Source organism: Carassius gibelio, chromosome A4 (genome assembly GCF_023724105.1).
Source record: "Carassius gibelio isolate Cgi1373 ecotype wild population from Czech Republic chromosome A4, carGib1.2-hapl.c, whole genome shotgun sequence".
Taxonomy (NCBI): domain Eukaryota; kingdom Metazoa; phylum Chordata; class Actinopteri; order Cypriniformes; family Cyprinidae; genus Carassius; species Carassius gibelio.
In genome coordinates this window covers 24,830,413-24,853,560 of record NC_068374.1, presented here as the reverse complement: position 1 = coordinate 24,853,560, position 23,148 = coordinate 24,830,413, and the positions used below count along the sequence as shown (strand labels likewise).

Here is a 23,148-nt window from a genome sequence, read left to right as displayed (position 1 = left end):
CGGATGTTTCCCAGGAGACATAAGGTCTAGAATTCAGTCTATACCTGAGATAAGTCAGTTCTCACAGGGTTTTCTTTTCTCTGTGACTTAGCAGGGTTTCTAGCCACAAGATGATTTGAGGTTTAAGTTCACTGCTCTGCCTGTCGTTACTCTGATGGCATTTGTGAACACGGGTAATGTCAAAACGCACACCTCTGATGGGAGAATAATCCATTATAGGCACATAAAACCCCACACACATTAACCCAAATGAACCTGACCCACAGAGCAATGAATCCTATCAGCTTACGTGTGATTAATTGATGCAATACGAAGACAGAGGCCACTATATGAAAACAATATATGCTGGCAATAATAAATGCCCAATTTATCGCCCAACTCATGCTTGTGTGTTCCAAATAAGGCATTTACGATATATTTCGCAATGATTTCGCTGCTGATATATACAAGTGAACAAGATCATGACTAATTGTTGTGACTTTAATGCTCATTAGTATGAGAGAGCTAAAACGGAAACATTTAAACAGCATCTCTGATGTAGAAAAATGCAAGTTGGGAAGTTCGATTAATTTAGTGTTCCTGTAGCTCAAGTGGTAGAGCATTGCACTATTAAGCGCAAGGTTGTGGGTTCGATTCCCTGGGAACACAAAATAGGTAAAAATTGATAGTCTGAATGCACTTAGTCGCTTTGGATAAAAGCGTCTGCTAAATGCATATTTAATTTAATTTAAACTCAAAAGATTTCAATGAATCGATCGATTTCAAGATTCATTTGCGTCATCATGATTCTGCATTAATCACGAAACCAAAACTGCCACATTTCATTAAAATTAGTTCAATGTACAGAAGAACTGATCAACATTATCACTGATGTTTCATGAACAAGGCCCACTGGCTGTTTGGCTAGAACAGTAATTCATATTATCGAAGAAAAAAATAAAATTCCACCTTTTCCAATCAAATATACCATTGTTCAATATGTTTGGGGTGGATTACATTTGCTTATGTTTTTGAATCATGTTTCAAGTGAGTATAAGCAGTACAGTTAAAACTGTAATATTAGTTACGTAAATATTATTACAATTCAAAATAACCATTTTCTATTTTTATAAATTTTAAAATGTAATTTATCCCTCTGATTTCCAGCAGCAGCCATTACTCAAGGCTTCAGACTCACAAAATCCTTCAAAAATTGTTCTAATATGCTGATTTACTGCTCGAGAGATATTTGAACAAACCTTTGAAAAGTAGTATGCGTAAATACTGATATATAATGACAATTTAAATATAGGATTTCATATTACATACCAACAAAAGGCTGTAACACAAGAGAAAGTGTTTTTTTTTTTTTACACAGTCCTAGTTGCAACAGCAGCAATATTCAGCTGGTGTTTAATAAGATCCATGACCCCAAGGGTTCGAAATTCACAAAAGCTAATTTTAGCTTCTTTAAAAGCAGCAGCGTTAAAGAAAACCACCGAGCTAGATCTCCTTCAGACTTTGAAACATCGGAGACAACAAGCCATTAGCACACTATCTGCACTTCATTATGAAATCTGCTTCTGACAGATCTCGGCCACGCGGTTGAAACCTCCCACACGAGAAAGTCACAGCGTTCACACAAAGCGCAGATAAACGAGCTTATGATGCTTACGGCACAAATCCCATTCCTGCAGAAAAGTAAAGTAGAGTTCTTTACAACCACGCAGACTGACAGTTAACAAGACACAGTCCAGATTCAGCTGATTATAGACCCTCTCCAATCCAGTGCAACGCGAGCACTTCCTGCTGCAGTTAAATCAAAGCAGGCCAGGAGGCAAGGCGGAACAATGCCCGAGAAGCTGCATTTCTTTCTCTTCTCTACTGCGTGTGGAATGTGCTTGTTTACAAAGCCCGCTCGGCCGCCCAGCTATCTTCTATCAAACGGTCCTTGAGCCCGAAGAGGAATACCAGAGGGAATGGAATTGTGCTCACTGTAATTCCACATTGGAATGTAGAGGAGGGACGCTCATCTCTTTTGTCCCGGGGTGAGAGAGGTGCAGCGAGACACCCCCCCCACCCCCCAAACGTGAGCCTGGGCGTTGCCGGTTCTGGCCTGAGGAAGCAAAGAAACGCTTGAGAATGTTCTGGTTGTTTTTCCATCACACCAGAAACAACATCAATGCAAATCCAGGCTGTTTGAACTGGAAAGGACTCGAATGTGAAACATTTCTATTGCTAAAGTATGTGACTCCAATTGGGAAAATGGATAAAAATACATGTTCCTCTTGAGAACGGGTGTTAGAGCGAGTAAAAATAGTGCAACAAAAAGATAAAAAGAGTATCACTGTTGGATTAAACCATTCAGTTCAGCATTACGGGGTCATTCTAAGGGTGGATGAACTGTGTGCCATTCAGAAAAGTCACCCTTCATTCAGCGAACCATTTAGAAATGAACAACAGCTGTCCCAAAATGTACACATTAAAAACATCTATGCCGCATAATGATCTAATAGACAGCCGTAATAGTTATAATAGAAGTAAGAGATACAATAAAAGTAAATTCCAGAACTAAAAATCTGCGGTGATTCTTTAAAAGTGCCACTAATGACTGCAGAAGTCAGCGTGAAATGGACATTCCGCCCTGTTTATTTGTTAAATGCATCTTATTGATCCAATGTGAGCCATCTATCCAGGTTTTCTTTTTTCAGCTTGTCATCAAAAATAATTACATTTTGTAATTAAATCCAAATGTCTTAACTCGATCTTCCATGACATATTCTCCAAACATTTAGTCAGCTTAAACTCTACCATTTCTTACAATCAACTACAAGCTTGCATTAATATATCTGCCTCCAACCAATCAAAAACCACTAGATAGAACCATTTTACTCGCAACATGGAGGAAAAGATTGGTTGCTAGTTACATTACAAAACCACAGTAAAATGGCAAATTGCAAAAGCTCTCCATGTTCCTGATTGATTGTATTACCATAACAAAGAAGAGAGAAGAACTGGCATCATATTTACAAGAACCTTTAGCTAACTAAAATCACACCTCCCAAACTATTTGCCATAATATCACTATTTTTAGTGTCCCAAACTGCTGAGCTTCATCCCCTTGACACATTTTTATAGATTTTAACAGTGCACAGATAAGCAAGTAACAGAATATCTGAAGTTTCTCATCCACTCTGGGGATGTTCATGTCTCTACATGCTCTCTAGAGGGAAGATGTCTTCGTTCAGAGGTTTTACACTCACCCTAGATCGAGAGACTGAAGTGCTGCCACAGCTGACTAGCATGCAGTCATCAGCGAGCAAATGCTCACCGCTAACAAGTCTGGGCATCAACAGAGAAACGGAGTACCTATTAGTGAACCCTACAATAAGACTCCAGTGGTGAGAATACAATCATTAATGATTGCTGCATAAATAATTCAAAAACTAAAAAGGGACCACAAGATGCATTATCTAGTTTTAAACGCCATGTGCACTAATTAGGGCTGTTTCTCCATTAAAATATTACTAATAGGTAGCACAAAATTATTGGCTTTGTGTGGATTATTTTAATTATTACATATATCTTAAAAAAAATAATTAAATATATATATATATATACACACACACACAGGTTTTATTCTACTACCATGTTCTTATGAAGTCAATATAATACAAAGTAAACAATATATATAAAAATGTATTTAAATGCATAGGAAATCTGCATTGATAAATGTATTTAAATAATAAAAAAACAACGCTTTATGGACTTTATCTTACCTTCGTAAGATGTTTTTGGAACTGACCTGTTGCTGCAGTGCTTCCTTACTAATATAATTGATTAAATTTCAAGAAAACTTTCTTTCTTTTCAGAAGCCATAAAGAATACAACAAAACAGTTACAAAGTCAAAACTAATTAATGCATTCAAAAGTAAACACAATATTAAAATAACGTGGCCTTCCCTTTGAACACAAACGCACCCAGAAGAACAATATTATTTAGTGAGACTATATTCAAGACTATACGCAACAAGCTTGTGACGGTATAAGATTTTTGTGTTGAGAAACTTCATCACATTTTAGACCCCTTCTTTCAGCCCCTAACCAAAAGCATGGGGTCGCCAGGTGTGGGACACACACGCATGCCGTTACACATATGCTCTTACGCTCCTGATGGCCACATGCAGGAGAACAAAAAGAAGGTAGTGGTTTGGCGTAAGAAACTAAGTACACACACACACACTCAATCAACAGAAGGGCGGGGAAAACAGCAGCTGGTCTGAGGTCGATTTAAGGGCTTCATCTGAGCCTGACAGGAGAAGTCGCAGTGCACGTTTTGTTGACGTGGACGAGGGGTGCCAGGAAGCTCTTGCTGGTTGTGATTAGGCAGCAGGCCCTTCCATCTCCCAGGCCTCCCTGCAGCGACGGAAACCAGATAGCAGCGCCTAATAAACCACAAGCTGCGCCCGTTCAGAATCAAGGGGGCGGTCTCATGCAACCGCTCTTGTGTCTTTATAAGGAAACTCACGGTCACTGATGCGTGATGTCGGCAGTCCAAATCCAAAGCGCACACATCAGATAACGCGTCTGCAATCAACGGCCAGCTTTTATGGTTCATCTCCGCACTGGGCTCCGTTCTGCCTCAAAACGATTTCAGGGAAGAACTCAAGAAAGCCAGCTGCACAGTAAGCTCGGGTGCGTTTTAAAAGGGTCACATTCTACACTTGCGTAACATTTCGTGTTCCCAGAAACCCACTAAGACCAGAATCGGTTTCGTTTTAGCTGATCGTTTAAAACCCTCTCTGACCCGGTTTTAAATAATAACTTTAAGAGATCGATATGCAAACGTCCATACGACTGGCTAACCTGCACTCCACAGTCCACACCATTAAATTATTGGCATCGGATGGAATTTAAACATCAGACAATTAGAGGATGCCATCTAGGCCAAAAACTAAAACCACATATGGGCTTGGGAGACCAGAACATCCCGTTTCTATGATTCCTCCCCTTAAAAATCCTCTGCGAGAACAAAATAGTCAGCAGTGCTTCTGGATAGCAAAGAAATTGGACACAGTAGCGAGAGTAGTATGGGAGTTAGGTTGTGGTTATTGTGTTTATTTTTCCCATTCCAGACTGCGAGAGCAGATCTAGGAGTCTTTACATCTCCAACAGCTTGTGGCTGCAGGCCAGGCTGTCTAACACACTGACCTAAAGAGTGTGTGACTGAAGACGGGGGACACAAGAGGAGGAGAACGAGGGAGATGTATGGTGAACAATAAACAGGGAACGCTTGCACATTATTTCTCTGCACTGCTCTGTTCTGTTCTTTTTTGCTTGAATCTTTCTGACATACACAGCATTGTGCGTGTGAGCAGAATGCCAAACATAGCAGAGCGTGTGCATGCTCGACTCCCGCAGGTGATGTCATCAGAGGGGACATGACCACACATGAGACAGCATCGCCAGCATATCTAGGTTCTTTACTCTTGTGAGTACTGATCACTCATCTGCTCTCGGATCTGGAACCATGAAACCCGAATCCGCTCAGAAAAGAGATGAACTCGGTAAGTGGATATGCTCCTGGCGGACTGGCACGCTCTACAAAACCCAGCCATCATGAGAAGAGCACAAAGGATGCAAGATGGTGTGTTTGTAGGCGAGGGAGAAAGACATTAATGAGTTTTTAATGTCCATACTGAAATGAGGCTCCTTAAGTTTCAAATGAAATGCTCAGGCTAATGGAGGCTTTATACATTAGCTTGCATTCCACACAACATTTCTCCCTTTACTTTTTTTTTTTTTTTTAAAGAGACAGTTGAACAAATGAACATTTTGTCATTGTTTACACCCCCTCTCATTGATACAAACAAAGTATGACTTTCTTCCGTGAAACACAAAATGAGAAGTTCAGCAGAATGTTCATATTGCTGTTTTGCATACAATGAGAGTTGATAAGGACTGTTAATAAGCATTGTTTTTTTCCATGTAAACATGCACTAGACCGATGTCGATATTAAATTACAGTTTTCCTGCAGAAACGTGTTCTGTCTGAAGTCAGATCAAAGAAAAACTGACCAAACTTTCAGCCACTGAAAATCTCTACATATTTAAGTTGGGCCACTTTTACATAAAATGATACCAAAAGCTGTTATTGGTCATTTATCATGATAGGCTTAAAAATGCAGAACAACAGACTTGTATTACACAAAAAAAGGTCTGTTATTCAAAGAAAGCGATCATACTGGAATATAGATCATCTGAATTAACTCTTTTAGTCATTTTAAAGCTCCACAGAATCAATGTGTGGAAAGAGCAGCATGAACATTCTCCTAAACATCTACTTCTGTTACATAAAAGATCAGTAAATAATGACAGAATATTTATTCTGGAGTAAACAAAACTCTTTTAAGCCCTTCTGAACATCCCAGCAAAATATATGTGATTTTTATTAAAAACGTAATCTGCATTTTAGCTCACTGGTATCACTGAGTCCCGAGACACAGTTTAAGATATCTGTCAGACATCTAAGTGCTTGTAGCTAAATTAAGTACTGGACAGAGGCTTATAAAAAAGCCACTTCACTCTCAGAATGAACATAAGTTCCCCATCTAATGACTTAAACCATCATCACGTACTGCAGGTGAACTGCAATGCCTCACAAAAACAAAGGAAATGAAGAAAGTCTCTATAAAAAGCACTGCAGCTGTGAGGAGGATGTGTAATATTAAGGATCTGGAAACACACCCGCCTAATCTATGAACACGCCCTCTTTGTCCCATGACACGCAGACCAATCAGGCCACACCCCCATGTCAGAACCCAGACCACGCCCACATAATCTCAAAAGAGACAAAATACCCAGCCCATTCCAGAAGACTGACATTCTCCAGTGGCATTTCCCTCCACTCTGATTAAGTGGAAACCTGCTGTGCAAGATGATGAAAAGATGCTGTCCAAGGCAGATGAAGAGGATTGAACTTTAATTCTACCCTCTCTGCCTGTTCCAACGGGGTGATACTGTTGAAGAATAAGACGGTCTTCACTTGGAGAATCAATTCATAGGCCAAAAACAACAAAAAATATTATTGTATATATTCTCCAGACTACCTAAAATACTGAAATAAAACTGTAAACAAAGTGAAACATCCAGTTAATCGCTCTTAAAGCAGTTTTATCTAAAACAAATGACAGCGAACCTGCCCATGTTTTATTACATATTACAGGTATAAAGCTGTTTGCAAAAAACGCACCACCTACACTAAACCCTGCCCTAAACCTACCAGATAGTGTTAACAAAAGCATGTTAAAAATCACATAAAAAATTTGCTAAAGCAGCCATTTCTGTGCCCTTTTAGCATGTTTATAGTTTTACTGGACTCATACTTGAATGCAATGCTGTACCAGGTGAGCTATCGAGCAAGTTTACCACATCAGAAAAAACATACATATGGATCTGGTTATGTGATGCAAACAAACATTGAATTGTGTTAGTTTATAAGTCATGCACTATGGTAAAAGTGTTTCAAAGTCATAACACAGTATGTGAAAATAAGTCCTTATTAAAAATTATATGCCTCTGTAGTCATATTTCATGTGAAAAGGAAACATTTTTGCTGATGTCTTAATATCAATAGTGTTAATTTCAGCTGAAACCTGCAGTGAAATGTACATAATGTATAAAGTATATTTGTGGATTTCTGAAATAAAGCATATGGAGACATTTTTTTCATTACGCGCATGTTGAAAATATCGGCACCTAAAACATCTTTCTCATTGACTTTTAGAAAGTTTGAAAAAAGCCGACATGATAAACTGGAAGGAAAAAAAGATAAACCTTAGTGGGAACTTATGGGGATTTCCACACTCAACTTGTGGAGACTGAGAGTAACCCCTTAGTTCCCTAGTGTGCATTTACCATCATGCTTTGACAATGAAACAAGAGAAGCGTGTTCCAGAAGTTCCTAAAAACAACTTAATCAATTATGCGTCACTAATAATGAGATACCGAGATGATTCAGTGCTCAGCAGCCAATCAGAATTGGAGTCTGGTTTGAGGGCGACCTACAAAACACTTGACACTTGGTAGCAATACACCTCATCATGGTCTTTTTCAAGTGAAAATCAATCAGGTCAATTCAGAAAATTTGGTCCGCACTCTGCTCAGTAAAGTATTAAACAATCAATAAACGAATGAAATGAATGAAAAATGACACCATTTATGAAAAAACCAAGAGACGTCATTAGAGGAGAGGCATCAACAGGTGCATTCTGAAAAGTGGGTCGACCTCATAAGCTTGACTTCTGAATATTAATTAGCTGATTTAGCATTCACCAGTAGTATTTGCTTAAAGACAGGCAAGTCTGGGCTAGGCGACTTCTAAATGGAATCATTGCATGTGGCCAGCTACAATTTGTGTCAAACGATGATCAAAAAATTAAAGGGCAAAAGAAAACGTAAGTGTTCCCTCCAGTTTTAATGGATGTTATGCCGTGACACATCAGTAAAAATCCTCACCCAAGGAAAATCCCTCTGCAAAATGAAGTGTGTCAGCTATTGCATATAAAAGTGCAGTAATACACGGCAATCATTAAGCTAATTATGGTCAAAATGTAGGTCCAAATCAATTACATTTATGGCCCTAGGAAGATGGATAATTAAACCGAAATTGCTTCCTGTTGGAATATATCAAGCTAAGAAAGACTGTTTATAGCAAACAAAGTCATTTAGTCAATTCCAGTGCAAATGGAATTAGGAGGACAGCAGAGGAAAGACAGTGGGCCTGCCGGGATTGCTCGTGCCTACTGGTGCCTGGCTTTCTTTTCTCAGAGCTGAACAGACTGCTGGGATCTGCAGGGGTGGTTAGCTTTGCTATTCTGAGGAGCATGGAGAGAAGCACCACGTTCTCCCACGGGATTCATCGGAGGGAGTCTGAACATGTCACTCCATAGAAAAAAAAAGTCAACTTATTTAGACAAGAGGCAAACAGGAAGTAAAACGTTGCATGCCGTATCGTACAAATAGGCAAAGACTCATATGCAAATATAAGCTGGAAAAAATGCGTCTTAAAACATAAAAGAGATTGGCGTTCAAAAGATGTGCAAATGTGCAAACAGAGAGGCTCATATACACATGAATGGGTCACGTGCACGCAAATGATCCATGAGAGCTCTACAGTAGCGCACTATACACAGTCCATGAGCCTATCTGAAGATGTTGGGATTCATTTCAAATCCACAGAGCGGTTTAAGGACGTCTAATTGAGAGCCACACAAAACAACAACTGGCCTGAGCGCACAGCTACAAATCAGAGCAGCAGAATGGATTAATCTACAAGTGTATGGCTTTCAAGATTTCTAAACCAAGCCCACATTTTAAAGAGAACCGCTCCTATAAAATGTGATGCTGCTGTAAGAAACCAAGACTCAACATTGAGGTCTTTTTCTGCTTACCCAACACACAAAGAAAAAAATTTACATTTCATAAAATGATATAAATTTTTTATACAAAAATAATAAAATATATGATATTAAATAATTGAAATTGAAAAACATCTGAAAAAAATAAATAAAATGCTGCCACTTCTAAGTACTTCACTAATGGTCTCATGTCTATGAATGCTTCAATTTACTCTATTAAACCAGCCTTTAACATGGGAATTCTTCAACCCCTTCCTTACCACATTTTACATTTCCCACAATCTATTACTTTAATGAGGTCGTGTATACATGGCTCCATGAGAGTCTATACCATGACCTGTAACCCCATAAAACACAGGAGTCCCAAAGCCTGACCTCTGACCCTGATTTAGCTCTGGTCTCCTCCACATGTGTAAGGCCACCCTAAATTCCCATAAATGCTTAGAAACCAGTCTATATCCGCTGTGATTAAGGGGTCCTTGGGATCCTATAAGCTGGTCTTTATGTGCCAGGTTCCATCAAAGTGTTTCCCGTGTCCCTGAACACAAGCGCCCAAATGAAACCCATCAGGTGATCATACGGTCCGTGTTATCTTTTTCTCAGCAGTGGGTTCCTTTGAGCAAAATCTTTTCACTACGTCGCCATAAATAAAACACACTCTTGAAGCTTTCGCAGGTTTTCCAGTAGGAGTTACTTCTCTCAGTAAAGCGGTAACACACAAACGTAATGTGCATTTTGATGTCGGTTTAAACATTAAGGCTAACTCGCAGCATTTCTAGAAAAGAGATTTAATGCATGTACTTCTAAGAGGTCTAGGACAAATCTAAGTCCTAAAAGACAGATAAACACATTTTTACTACTATAAAACAATTAAACAGACAATAATATGACCACCAATATTGTATTTTTTTTTTTTTTGTGAGAATTTTTATGAAAACATTGAGTAGAGAAAAAGTCAATTACAATCAATTACAATTATGTATATATCGGCTTTAATCCTTGTTTTAAAATAGTTTCATAAATCTCTTCAATATCGGTCAATGCTGAATATACATTTTCCTTATTTGTCCATTAACATTAACTTGAATTGCTAAAAACTTTAATCGTTTAATTATATTTGTTAAATTCCATTTGTCATAGTGTACCTTATAATACTATGATGCCTAAAATCACTTGATGCATTAAAATGATTCTACTTGGTTTTATTTATTTTTTTACGTTTATTTAGACATAATATTGTAGAATTTTTTACATCGGCCATAATATATAATTAGCAAGAGAGTAACATAAGATAATGACAACAGCAGGAAGTTGTGTGGCCACTTAACAGGCTGATGTCAAGTTTATGAAAGATAAATGGATGTTTAATTGCATTTGGAACCAGTCAGTAAAAATGGCCACAAGGACTGTATATCCGCCATGAAGTGAAACATCCTCATGCAGAATTGAACTCCGGCAGAGCTGTGGTGGATAAGGCTACAGGTGAGAGATACGCCAGACTTGGCTGAAATCAGCGCCAAAGGTGCTGTTGAAGTCAGGATGGAGCCAATAACCAGCCAGCAAAGTTATTAGCACCTCAGCTAGCAGCCGGCAACAGATGCACTATCAAAGCTCCGGCGAATTTAGCATGGCAAACTCATGGCCTGCAGTAAATCTGTGTCAAAGCAACACAGTCTAGTGGTAATGACTACATAAACTGGTCTCTTGTCTATAATTAACACAAACCACAGCAGGGCTGAAAACAAACACCGTATTTGTTGTGTTTTTAACACGGCCCTTTTTCGAACTCAAATCTGGATGAAAGCATGTTATCATCACTAAGAACAAGCACAGGGCCGTTACATCAGACACAGACTGAAATAAAATGTATAATGACATAGTATCTAACAGCAGTCTGGTTCAAAAGAAATCTAATTGGGTCAAATCAGAACGTAGGCTTACTAATACACACAAGGCTTATTATGAGCAATGTTTATGAATGAGACAACACTGCTGATGACCAAGAACATGTAAAGGTTTAAAATGCTAGTATGCTAAACCTTCTGATCTGAGCAACAGCTGCATTAAAAAAAACAAGGTGAAAAGATTCAGTGGCCCATGTGACAAATTGAAAAGGTTTTTGTTTTGATAAATGACGCCGTTTTAACCGGACCCATCAAAATCTGTGGTGAATCCCAACATGTTATTTACAAGTCAATCAACTCACCTAGGTTACAGGTTGTCAGGGGAGAATGAGCGAAAACAAACAGAGTAGCAATCACGGGTTCACGATCAGACGTTTCCTTCTTCCTACTCTGCTGAGAAAGCATTCTAAAATGATTTACCAAACGGAGCATTTGCTCTTTTTCTCACATCCTCTCAACCAGTGCGTTCTCGATTACTCTTCGCAGAAACAGAAAAATGACAATTCTGTCAGTTTACTCACCCTCATGCCATTCCTCAAAACCTATTTTCTTTCTTTGTTTCGTGGACCGTGATAGGCAGGATGTTCACGCTGCTCTTTTTCATACAAAAACAGTGAATGGTGACCAAGCTTCAAAAATGAAAAAAAAAAAAAAGCACCATGAAATCAAAACACCAGTTCATACGCTCTTAATTTTTTTTTTTCAAAAGCGTGTTTAAGCAACAATTCAACAGAAGAACTACTTTAGAAACTTTTTAAATAATTAATATTTATTCAATATAAAACTTGGTGTGATGTTACTTCCTCATTTTTGGTCACCATTCACTTTTATTGGATGTTAAAGAACAGTGTGAGCGTTCTGCGAAACATCTCCATTTGTTTGTTTTTTTTTTCCTCAGAGGAGAGTGATAAGGGTTTGAGCGACTAACTACGAGCTATTCCTTTAATACATAAACATAAAGAGATCTGCACTGGCATTTATATCGAGGCAGAATTTCTGATCTAACTACGAGGCAACTGATGCCCTGAACAATTACGAACACTGGCTCAAAGGGCAGGGGTGTTAAACATCCCCTGTCAAAACACTGTCAATAAGACTAAGGCAGTGGCATGATTTCTATTGCTATACCAGTAAGCTGCTTAGAGACTGGAAAACAACAAGTCGGGAGGCAGATTATGGAAGGAAAAGGAGCAACGGGAGACGAGATCAATGAGAACTCAGCCCAACCTCTAGTGTCAAATGTCAACACCTGGCAGGGCATCTGACGTCTGACTGACTACAGTATATAGACCCCAGGGATGTGCTTACACACACAGAATTCTCTGCAGAGAATGAGAAATAGCGCTTCATGAAGTACTTGCTAACCATTTTGTTGAGCTTTTCTAAATCAAATCTAAGCCTAATAGAAGGTGGCATTATATAGGCTGTGTATTTTTTATTTATGACTCAAATACCTCAATAGTAAAAACGCCACCAAAGCTGGGAATCAGATCAGTGAGGTTTTTTTTCAAACTGTACATTGCAATGCTCAAAATCACTCCTTAATTAGATTTTTACTCTTTTGGTAAAAACAACAGTGCCATGAAATGTAAAAGAAAAGAAAAAGATACTTACGCCATTTCAGAGCAAATACAACTATATTTAATTTAGCTGGAAAATATCTAGATTTTGTGGAAATCATGATGCATTTTTTTCAAGACTCTTTGATGAAGAACAGCATTCATTTGAAATATAAATCTTTTGTACCATTATAAATGTCTTTACTATCTTCAGCTCTCATGAGCAGCTCTTTTCTAAATTGATATTATCGATGTAATGCATCCTTGCTGACTAAAAGTAGTGTTTTCTTTAAATAAATGATAATAATAATAATATAATAAAACCACATTACTGAGACCAATTTTCATATATAATCTACATATAAAAAAGCAACAACAAATATCTGAACTTCAATTTGATCATAAGCCTAATTTTAATGTCTATTTCTGGATCACAGACTCAGAAAAGGCCCCAATCTTGCAAGTCACAAATAGCTGCCACAGTCATCAGTCATGGCATACATGCTTAAATGAGGACAATAGATGGACGAATTGCTTTGATATTTGTGCTAGAAAACGTGAGCGTCAAGCAGAGCTATGCCACATTAGCTCAGTAACCCTTGGAAACAACTTACGAGCCAATTCTGATTCCTACACTGAGATCCAAGTGTAAGAAACCAAGCATATTTACAGTATCAAACCCACAGCATTCATCAGTGATCTTTACACTCGCTTAGACTTGAACAACAATCACATGACTTTAAAGGAGGAAGGAAGGCGTGACAGGGCCACCAGGTTTCATGAGGCCCTTTGGCCTAAAGAGGAAGCGGTCCAATTTGCTGAGGGACGCCAACAGCCTTCTTTTTCCCGAACTGTCATGCTCTTCCTCTCCAGAGCATCTCCTTTCCTTTCTGCTCAGTTGGCTCCTCTAAAAGTCTCAAACAGTTACAGACAGCTGGCAGTTAATGTTTTTGTCATCTCATTACACACTGGCTTCAAAACGCTATTCTGTTTCCTAGTCAAATGAAACCACAAGCTCTTACTCAATCCTCAATATTAGGGGCTCAAAAAGTTCAGTTTAATGATCTGAAATCGAAAAAACCGCCAATCAATCCATTAACCTAAATGTATATGAATTTACAGACCCATGATAGAGTGACACTAGAAGAATACGGAGCGTAATTCAGACTAGCAGGCTGGTTATTCAGACACGGCCCTCCAGAGGAATCAGTCCCGACAGCTGTATTAGAACTGCCATTTACAGTCAAAGAGATATTTGCTTCCCTGACAGACCCGGTGTTTGTTTGCATACTGTTTGACTCCTGTAATAGTGCTGGGAAGCGACTTGCTGGGAAGTTCTGATACAGCTCAAAGCACGAACCACAGTGTCAACTGCAACAATCACGACTATAATTATACAAAACAACTAGGAATTACACAAAAGTGATACCTGAAATCGACACATCATAGCTGACGTGGCTCTAAACAGACGTTTCTTCTATATTTTTAAAGGGTGTTCAAACGGTGGGCTGCCTTCTTTGAAAGGAAGTCCACGTCTCTTGATTTAGTTATTTTCAGCATTGCCTAAAGACCGGCATTCCTCTGTGCCCAAGAGGACACACTATCACTGGGATTTCCTTCCTCTTGCTCTAGGAGGGACAGGATCGGGGTCAGGCCCCACTAGGGTGGGGTCATCCCGACCCATCACTCCAGAAAAGTGCCAAGTACTGATGTGGTTACAAGCTTGGTATCTCAATTTAAGAATTTGGACATGTATGTACACATGTATGTTTTTTTTTTTTTACTCAAACTTGATATTAGGACAAAAAAAGAAGCAACAAAGCTATGAAGCTACATTAAGTTATATTTCACATGATGTTGGTGCACTGACAAAACAGTTTTGACACAGGAAATGTAAGGGTGCCATACTCTTATGTGCTTTTGGCAGTGACAGATATACTGCGTCCTACTATACCGTGATTGGGAATGACAAGTGCTTGCTTAAGACCCCATCAAAAACAGGAAATGCTTTTCACTCGGTTGGTGGTTGCACAATTTGTCATAAATATTGCAGCAAACATAAACCTATACAAATTCCACAAACCATCAATGGAGTTTTTAACTATTTAACACTGCAAGGTGGCACATAAGCTGCACATATACCACAAAAAATGTGTATTTACATAATGCAGAGGTGGTATTAATCAATAATGCAAAGGAAGATGTGAAATTGTAAAAAACTATAAAAATATTAATTTATAATATTTGCTTAAACGCGCAGTCATATTGGCAAATTTTCAGCTCATAGGCAAAAAAGGTCCATTGTCAACAGCAAAACCATGTATGAAGCACAGGTCACACTGAAGTTGCTTTCAAACCAAGCAGTTTTCATGTTGGCGAGTGCGACCAATTCACGTGATCAACTTGAACATGAGTGAAATCTGCATAGGAAACTGTTCGCCATCACACAGAACTCCCAATCCTGTGGAATCCCATTGAAGCGGCTAGATTTCGTCCATAAAATCATACATGTGACCGCACCTTAAGGCTGCACAGATGCTGCATTTCATTCACACAGAAGCAATGCAGTATCAGATGCAGATACTATGTGCTTGGGGGGCAATCGGTTATATTTTAGCAGTTATTTATGTGACATGGCATTTCTACACAGACTTTATAAGCAGACACAAAGACACCTCAGAACAGCTTGTGAGTAAAGTCACCTTTGGAGAAAGGCTGTTATAATATGACAAGAGCCCCTTCATTAAAGATCAAGCCATTAAAAATGCATGGAGAAGCAACACAGGATCTTCTTAACAACCTCTTTGAGAGACTACAGCTTCGTATCCCTTCTCAAAGGACAATATTCAAAATGTCACATCTAACTAGGAGTCTATAAGGGCCCTGTGATGTGGTCTATTAAGTGGAATGCAACATGAGGTGATTTTTTTTAAATTGTTCTTCCCGTAAACCTTAAAAACACGCGTGCAACGCATTCCTACGTTATCTGACAGAAACTCCACCGTGCAAGAAACCCGAGTCTCGTTTTCTCCAGTTCTTCTTGAATGAAGTAGTCATCTTCCCTCGACTGAGGAACAGAACAGAACTAGGCGGGGCCGCTAATCAGTCAAATCTAGAAGGAAAGACTGCGTTAGAAGCGCTAAATGTGCCTTTTCTCACATCACCTGAAACCCCTTATCTAGCTCTTTACGTTAAACCATGTCGAAAAACGTAGATTTGACGGTTTGAAGCCGACAATCTGTGCTTCTTTAAACTACTCATTCGTACAACTTTTCCATTTCCGCTATAACTTCCACAGCGCCGTGGGCATGAGACAACAGAAAAAACGCCATTCTTTAAACAACAGAACGCCGCGAACCTCGGGCGTTTTTACACAAAGTTGCCAGCGATCTTTCTGGCCATAACGCCGAGTCTGGTAAATCTAAGGAGTTGAATTGTTTCACTCCAGCTCCGCCATATTCGAGCCATCTGAGCTGCTCTTCCGCAAACCCCCGTGCCGGTCTGCTCTGCAACATTGTAACATTCCGCCGTTTAGTCGCTACAATGTCTCATTCGAACTGTGACATCATAATCCCCTCACAGTTCCCCAGCAATATACGCTCTGGTACGACTGTAATGCCCACAGAATCTCGCTCAAAAGCGATACTTACGGCAATCCGCTACAGCTCCAGCCAATCAGTCCGTCTGCGCCTGTGCCTGTGAAAGAGCTGCTCGTCTCTGGGAGGGTGGGTGAGGCTTAGTGTCGAGCATGACGTTACAGCCTCGGTTTCGGCACCGTGCGCTCATGAACTCTGCCTACAATTGAGCGGAACGGGAAACGAGGCTGTTTAAAGAACGGTGAACGAGCGCTGCTAAATGTGGCACATGGACATGACAGTGTTGATAGATTTGTACAGTTCCTACAGTACAAGATACAGAAAAAGCACTGTAGTGGTATCTTACGATGGTAATACCCTGCTGCTTGCAAACATAGGATGGTATTTCAAGGTACTTCAATAATACTATGGTTCATGTAAAAAAAAAAAAAAATACAACAACAACACGATCTTATAAGGATTGCCAAAATCATTGTAGTAGTACCATACTGATAGTTTTTTTTTTTTTTTTTTTTTTTACTGATTTTCAAAAACATGTCACTTTTCTTCCAACAGATGTCCATAGTTTCATAAATATATTTAAATTATATACGAATAGGCGTTATCTCACATAATGAATAAATACGTGAGAGCACGCAGACACACACAAACATAGTGATATATAATATTATACACATTATGATATATAATATTATACACACACTCACTTATTAAACATTCATATTTTTAAAGCAGGAATAATTACCTGCATATTTTATAAAAGAAATAGTGTTACCTGATCATTTTTAAATGATAGGAAACAGAATAAAACATATATTGTGAAAAAGAAAACTGATTCAAGAGATTGCACACAAATACAGTGGAATATATATTTTCACTACTATTTTGTTATTGTTTCTACATATGCAATATTTTAGTACTCTTCTGTGATTGTATATATATATATATATATATAAACATAAATCACACTGACTTAACTCATAGCACTTTTCCACATTTTCTGTGGTGAATGCTACATTTCAATGGCATCATTCTAATCCCAGTATGGCATGAATGGTCTCCTATACTCCTGAGCAGCAACTCTCATCCGACAGAAGCTGACTTTGCCACTCTGGGGGAAAAATCCTCTGCGCCAGTCAAATGGCTCATTGAGAGCAACTAGGAGCAGCCAGGAATGCCAAGTATGCTCCCTGGCATGAGTAATGCAGGCCCACTCGCTGCTGTGTACTAGCATCCCCTCCACTCAGCCAGCAGTCATGTGGCCCTGAGCTATATAAGGGCCGAGATGTCTCCCATCGGTGGGGTCCTTAGATGCGGATCAGTGACCAGTATGTGGTTTTGCTGGTTTCACTGAATGAGGCAACTGAGAGACGAGACAACATTAGCATGTCACCTCTATATCAGGATTTGGCTCGGCTATGCAACGACTGGGTGAAAGGGAGAGCATATGAACACACACACACACACACACACACACACACACACACACACACACACACACACACACACACATATATATATATATATATAATTGTAATTATAATAAAAATGATAAAATACATTATATAATTTACTTGACCTTCATTTTTTTTTTTTTTTGTAAGTAGTTTTTGAAGTATTTATTTTGAGTGCAATGTGACAAAATCTACATAATTAGTGTGCAATTCCAGTAAACGCAGAGATAAATAGGGAAAAGAGGAACGTGAGCTTTATATTTGCATTCAGAACGGTTGAAGTCTGTAAAAATTTAGGCAAATGTCAGTATTTAAAATATTTCTGTCACTTATCAGAAATTTTGAATATCCAAACCAGATGCAGCATCAGCAGCAATGAACATGTTGGTTAAATAAACATTATGCTCATTTTTTTTTAAAAGCAAACTTAAAATGTACTAGATAATCCCAGTTTTGAAAAAGTATGTTTGTTACAGGGAAACTGCTAATTAAATAGCAAATAATATCCAAGCATAATTGCACCCACACAAGGTGCATATTTGTTGTGTAATAAAAATCACACAATCCTATTGGGTTTGTTTGTTTTCTTTAACTGAGCTGTTTTATTAATATGTCTAACTGTGAATTGTATTGTACTCTTCTAAATCCATACATTTTTTTATTTCTTAGCAAACCAGACCTTTCCATTTTACTTTAGTTATACTGGATCTTATTCGCAAACAGAGGGCACAAAGCCAGAGGAAGCCACTATATATATTATCCTGTTTTTGTAATCTGTTTAGTGTGTCACATTCCATCTTGTAGGTTGGATCCAAAGTCACATTTCCAAGTTAGTAGATAATTTTTCCAAACAACTGCTTTTAGACATAATACTTTTCTGCATAAGGCTATATTAAAGTAATAACATTAAGTGAGCAGTATTGAGATGACTAGCCCCTGTAGGAGAGACTCTTTCTCCTAACGTCGGTTAGAGGAACTCCTATCTGTGAGGGTGGAAACACAAGCACTATTCATAGCTACATCTTCCTCTCAGGGTGGACGTTCAAAATTTCTCTATGACAACTACATGCCATTAGATTATTTGGTGTCGACCAAGTGCTACATATGCAAAATAAAGGACAGTAAGATGGGGTGTGAGTATCAACATTTAACATTCAGATACTTCACACAGTATCAATTGTGTGTGTGTGTGCACTTCTGTTTAAGTCTCTATATAGCCTATGGGCACAACTAGTGTGTAAGTCTACATTACAGATAGGAGAAGCCTATAATACATGGTGAAAGCTGTCGGTTAGCATTCCCATGCTGAAATATATGGCCTGCATACTCCAAAGAATATTGTTTCTTCTATGTCTGATGAGAAAGCTTGGCTATAGTAATGTTGTTTAATCATCTATGACAGTTTTTTTTTTTCAAAGCTGCTTATTTGCAATTTACAGCTTTTCAAAGACACGTAAAAGGTAAAGATGAGAGGATTTCAATGGAAAATCCACACCATTAACATTTCACAATAAACAGTTATGATCACAAGTTCACAACACACACAAAGTTTAGCAATATGACTAGAAATAAGTAATTTGAAAGTTTAGCAAATGGAAATTTTTCTAATTAAAATTGACAAAACTTTTTAGAGCACAAAAACAGGCTGCTTTAGTGATGTACAATGCAACTGTATACATTTTATTCAGTTCAATACAAAACAGTGAATTTCAGTAACATAACCCAACTTATCTAGTTGAAAGATATCTAGCTGATATCTTTTAGACACCCTTTAGCCATATTGGGAGTGCACTTTTTGCTGCCTAATGCCACAGTTTCTCATGGTAAACAGCATCTTACACATATGTTTACATTCTGAGTGTTACATTTATCTTCATATAAACGGCATATAAAAAAGGAACAAACATTACAAAAACTACTTAAAACCCATTACAAAAACAATCGACCACAGAGGGATTTCAATATTCCAAGGCAGCCCAGCAAATTCATGTTGCATATTTGTAGTATTTTTATGCTTTCAACCTCTCTGGAAGAATTTTTCCCTTTTTTCATTTAAAGTTTTTGCAGAAACCAGAATAACAAAGTAAAAACGTAACGAGTGTGAAGAGCTGGCACCTCACAAGCCATTGTGTTCATGTCTCATATTTCACACGACACAGACCGCAGTAGTGAAAATTGTAGAAGATTGTAGTTCCACAGTAGGCTTTAGTAGGTCAGTAAACCGAGGCTATTATTCCCGAGGCTAGACTCTCGAGCCACGGTAGCGGAGAAGATCATGTCGATCCGTTGCGCTTGGTGTTGCTGGCAGCAGCAGTCTGTGATGGAGACACGGTCGGATGCTTCTCTGTCCAGCTGTCGTCTGCCCAGTCTGGGGCTTGAGGATACATCAGACCCCCGACTGAATCAACCAGTCCAAACAGAGCCACCAGAAAAGAAACCGCGGTTCCAATGAAGTAGATCTTCAGAAAGCCGATTCCAGACATGTTTCACTACGGATGTCCAGGCTTTTCTATTAAAAAACAACCAAAGCACACAGCAGCCACGCCATCAATACCGGAAGTTAATAGCTTACATATTTGCTTAAGAACACAGGTATTTCTATTTCTTTTTTATTTGAGTTTCGCTGAATAAGAAGAATACGTTACCTTAATGTAACTTTGAGAATTCACACAAATGCCCCAAATATAACCCAAAATAACTGACAAAGATTTAAATGCTCGTCTTTCTTACCAGGAGGGATGGTGGTCTCGCTTGCGTGGGAATGTATTACAGCTGTGTCAGTGGATGTGTGCGTTTTGCCTTCTCGCGTCATGACATCATATAAAATCCCTCCGTGTGAAGGGGGAGTTTCCAGCGTTTGTAGAAATTCCCGCGATTGAAAGCGTGGTTTCTTCTGAGGTTAATCTTCTCATTGAATCACTTAACGCGGTTCCCAAAACCAGTCTGATCATTTCCTGGCTCCACTAATCGGTCCAAGCTGTTCCCGAATCAAAAGCTCGTGCTTACAATTATTATTGTTATTTATTTATTTATTTTTACCGCGCTAAAAGTTACATTAGTGGCCAAAGAGCAGTAATGTTACAAAATAAATGTATTTACGACGATTGTTTGATAATGTTATTAACACGTATCCTAAATGACATGGTTTTACAAAAACCTAATATGGCTTTATCGGAATATTTTAAAGCACGCAAGGCAAAGACGTACGGACGTTATTGCGTCAGGACGTAAAATAATCACTGTTTTTTTTCTCTCTCAAGAATTGTTCAAAAGAACCGATTCGCGGAAATAAGTCAGACTGCCCATAAGTAATTCCCAATCTGTGTTGCTATCTTAACAAGCAGACATAGGCAGAAATAACCATTAAAATCAGTCAGTGGTTATTAGCGATGAACTTATTGGTTATTCCAGTAAAACAGGATGTTCTTTGTGAGTCATCAGAAAATACCAACGAAAATGCGTCAAAGTGACTAAAACGTAAACTAAAAGCGACTAAAACGTGTTTGAATTCAATATTAGCATTCTTATACACTGAGTTTTAATGTGCATAATATTAACAGTTTTTGACTTTGTGTGGAATTCAAAAGATCAGCAAAGTAACAGTGTAATCGCCTTCCATATGGGCAATGGAGGAAGTATGAAGATGTAAAAATGATATATGCTGCTCTCTTCTGGTGGACGAAATAGAGAAATTGATGATATTGAAATTACCATAAATGCTCGATAGGGGGAGCAGAAACCAAAGCCAATAACCAAAAGTTTATTTTTTTAAAATAAAGGATACAAAAGACAATATCATGCAAATATCATAGTTATGAACATGGCAATTGACTAGTATCATAGTAAAAAAGTGCTAATACATAAAGTTTGTAAGGGATGCAATGGACTGCAGACAGAGTTGGATAATACATGTAATGCACTGCAGTAATGAGGAAAGCTTTAGGTTTTATGAGCTCTCATTGTATTTATCATTGTCAGTGTACTAGTTCCCTTACTAATCCACTGAATTTCTGCGTGCGCGCGTGCACACACACACACACACACACACACGCACACACACACAGGCAGCAGAAGTCCAGGAGAGGACCTCTTTGTCATGTGCTTGAAGTGAACCATAGACTGTCACACTGTTTAGTGAATAGGACTCACAAAATGTGCATGAGATTCATTATCATGGCCATAACCACATGAGAACAGATGTTTAATTTACCAAACAGCACAACAAATGCATTATACAATATTTTTACACTACATGATAAATGATTTTGCATAGTCTTCCACACACTGGGGTCAGGTTTAGCATGTGTGATTTTGAAGACAGCCAGCTACTGTTTTTTCATAAGGTCTAAGAGGATTTCATCTTAAGCTACAGTTTTCAACAACCATCTGCTTTTTCTTGATATAAAATATACAGGAAAATAATGTGTTTTGACCTTTGTTGGGAAGGAATGCTTATGGAGAGTTTGTAATCTTGATAGTGTATGAATAAACCCCTAACCCTAAATCTTCTGCATGTGCTATAGACCTGAAGTAAACTTCAAAATAAGTAGGTTGTTGAGCTTTTATTTTGTAGGCAAAAAAAAAAAAAGTGAAATAGGTACGGGAACATCATAAACACCAGAAGACTATTTTAACTAGGGTCAGTAAACACCACCTAGCATCCACCAAGAACACCCTAGCAATATTTATATTGTTTGTTTTGTTTTTTCTATTTTATCTAAATTTGCTTTGTGTTCCTTCATTTGTTTGCCTGTTTGGTTTTATCTGGGTTTTTTTTTTTTGGTCTGGTTTTTTTTGGTTTGTTTACCAATTTAAAATGGAAATGGAAAGTTCTTGAAATTAAATATTTGTATTAATTGTTTTTATTATTATTATTATTAATATTAAATGTCTGGTTTTATCTGGTTAGTATTTTCTAATTTGATTCATCTACTAGTTTGTTATTTTTGCTTGATCTAATTTGTTAGTTTATTTTGTCTGGTTGTTTTATTTTAGTTTGTTTGGTAATCTCATTTATTTTCCCCTTTGTTTTATCTAGTTTTATTTTAGTTTTTTTCATCCTCATTTGTTTTTATCTAGTTTGTCTGTTTTATGTCTTCTGTGCCAGCGGCTCTTGCCTCTGTGCACAAGTATACACAAAATCTGAGTCATTAAAGTGCCTTTTTTCATCTTAATGACCCCAGGTCTATTTCTTCAATCCTCTTTGTGAGAGTGATGTGTGCTCTTGACAGAACCAC

At 38.2% G+C, this 23,148-nt stretch overlaps 1 protein-coding gene and 1 long non-coding RNA gene across 3 annotated transcripts in view; both read right to left on the bottom strand.

Annotated features, from left to right (window-relative positions):
• LOC127974411 (ras-related protein Rap-1b) overlaps positions 1 to 16,658 on the bottom strand; it is a 41,925-nt gene extending 25,267 nt beyond the window's left edge. The window contains exon 1 of one of the 2 annotated variants that reach the window (XM_052577646.1): positions 16,512 to 16,658. The gene's annotated coding sequence lies outside the window, so the exon portion shown is untranslated. The remainder of the gene's footprint in view (positions 1 to 16,511) is intronic. The other variant, XM_052577654.1, reaches the window with a different exon arrangement.
• A 2,912-nt stretch (positions 16,659 to 19,570) lies between these two features.
• Positions 19,571 to 21,510, bottom strand: LOC127974405 (uncharacterized). Its single transcript, XR_008157289.1, has 2 exons — positions 20,642 to 21,510; positions 19,571 to 20,420 (listed from the first exon to the last, which is right to left on the bottom strand). It is a non-coding gene; the product is annotated as an uncharacterized LOC127974405 (long non-coding RNA).
• Between the last annotated feature and the right edge of the window lie 1,638 nt (positions 21,511 to 23,148).